At 44.6% G+C, this 1,976-nt stretch overlaps 1 pseudogene; it reads right to left on the bottom strand.

Moving 5' to 3' along the window:
• The window catches only part of LOC102830977, a 17,976-nt pseudogene extending 16,908 nt beyond the window's left edge, over positions 1-1,068 (bottom strand).
• Positions 1,069-1,976: the final 908 nt, after the last annotated feature.

Raw genomic sequence — 1,976 nt, 5'->3', positions numbered from 1 at the left:
CATTTGAACTGCAAGGTTGGTGGTTCAAGCTCACCATCTGCTCCTTGGAAACCCTATACAGGGTCTCTATGGGTTGGAACCAACTCAACAGCACTTAACAACAACAACAAACATAAAGGCAAGAAGTGACTGGCTAGCAAGTTTTCAAGAGGGAGTTTAGCTTCAGAGTGTGAGGGGTAAGGCAGAATCCCCATTGAATAGTTTTAGTCTTGTCTAGATGGGTCTGGTCAAAGGAGATGGGGATAAGAGTCTTATGGTTCAATAGTGAGTAATTGTTATCATGACTACTTGCAATGGTCACAACTGTAGAGGTAGAAGTTTTGTAACAAAAGTGCAGAGTAGTTAATCTTACAGTCCAGGTACAGAGAACCCTAGGACCATTAAGGGAGAAAAGCATGAGCAGAATGCAGGACCCTATCCAGAGAAGCAGCGACACCAGAGATGTAGGCAGTGATGAGGACATGGAGAGAGGGAGCAGCTGAGGACTCTAGACTCATAGAAAGAGAAAGGCTGTGTGCTGGTGGCAGGAGGCTGGCTTACAGGATGCATCTTTGGTTGTTTAAATGATTATATATTCCTGAGTGTTTTTGTGAACATTAAAAAACAAAAAAACACACACCAAAAACAGAGGGAATAGAAGCAAATACTGCTGAAAGATGATGCATGGAGGGGCTTGTAATCATTGCAATGAAATGAAAACTAAAAGGATTTACAGTCTTTGAAACCCTATATAGCAGGATCAGTATGTGTTGGAATCAACTCGATGGGTGTCGGGTTATTATCTTAGACATTATAAAGCTTTTGATAAATGGCTTTATACTGTATGTAGCCTTTGCATTTTGCTTTTTTCTGAATATTTGTCTGTGTGTGAACAAACTCTTGTTAACTGCTGGGAAGTGGCTGAAACCTGACCCTTGGAAATCCTGCTGTCCTCACCTTTCTGCCTAGGTGTCCATTCCTTATCGGAATCCTCACTGTTGTCCATCTGGGCTCTGATGGTTTGCCTGCGGTGACACATGAAAGCTGGACGGGGGGCTTTGAGACCAGGAAAGAAGCAACATCTTTGTTCTCAGAGGCAAAGGTTGGGAAGAATAAAGTTCAGTGACTCAGTGAATGGGCTGGAAGAGCCTTGCATGCACACAGAGAACCAACTTTTCCTGTGCACAAGAAGTTGTTACTGAAAGAGGAGGGGAGTGGTGGATCTTACAGTCCAGGAGCTGAGGTCACTGGAACCATCAAGGGAGAAAAGCAAAGTGTGGGACCCTACCCAGAGAAGCAGTGATGCCAGAGATGGAGGCAGAGACAATGATATGGAGAGATGGAGCAGCTGGGGACTCTGGACTCAGGGAGGGAGAGGGACCTAGTGCTGACCGCTGGGGGACAGGCATGCGGGGGTGTACACTTTGGTTGTTTGATGATGCATGCAGGGGAATGTAATCATTGCAATGAAATGGAATACGGTAGGATGACTGTAAAGATAATGTTCTCCCATGTAAACCATCACATGATTCATACGATAGGATGACTGTAAAGATAATGTTCTCCCATGTAAACCATCACATGATTCATACGATAGGATGAATGTAAAGCTAATGTTTTCCCATGTAAACCATCACATAAGTCATACGATAGGATGAATGTAAAGCTAATGTTCTCCCATGGAAACTATCACATAATTTATACAATAGGATGAATGTAAAGCTAATGTTCTCCCATGTAAACCATCACATGATTCACAAGAAAAACTTTTTACACAAAGAAGTTGGTACTGGAGTGCAGGCCTGCGCCCCGTTGGTAGGACCCCCAGCTCTGAGCACCCAGCCCCTTCAGTTACCTATATTAACCCCATTGGTAGGATCCCCAGCTTTGCCCACCCAGCCCCGTCAGTTACCTATATTAACCCCATTGGTAGGACCCCCAGCTCTGAGCCCCATCAGTTCCCTATATTAACCCCATTGGTAGGACCCCCAGCTCTG

The sequence above is a fragment of the Chrysochloris asiatica genome, unplaced genomic scaffold, assembly GCF_000296735.1.
Source record: "Chrysochloris asiatica unplaced genomic scaffold, ChrAsi1.0 scaffold00754, whole genome shotgun sequence".
Taxonomy (NCBI): Eukaryota; Metazoa; Chordata; class Mammalia; order Afrosoricida; family Chrysochloridae; genus Chrysochloris; species Chrysochloris asiatica.
This window is presented reverse-complemented; position numbering and strand designations above follow the sequence as displayed.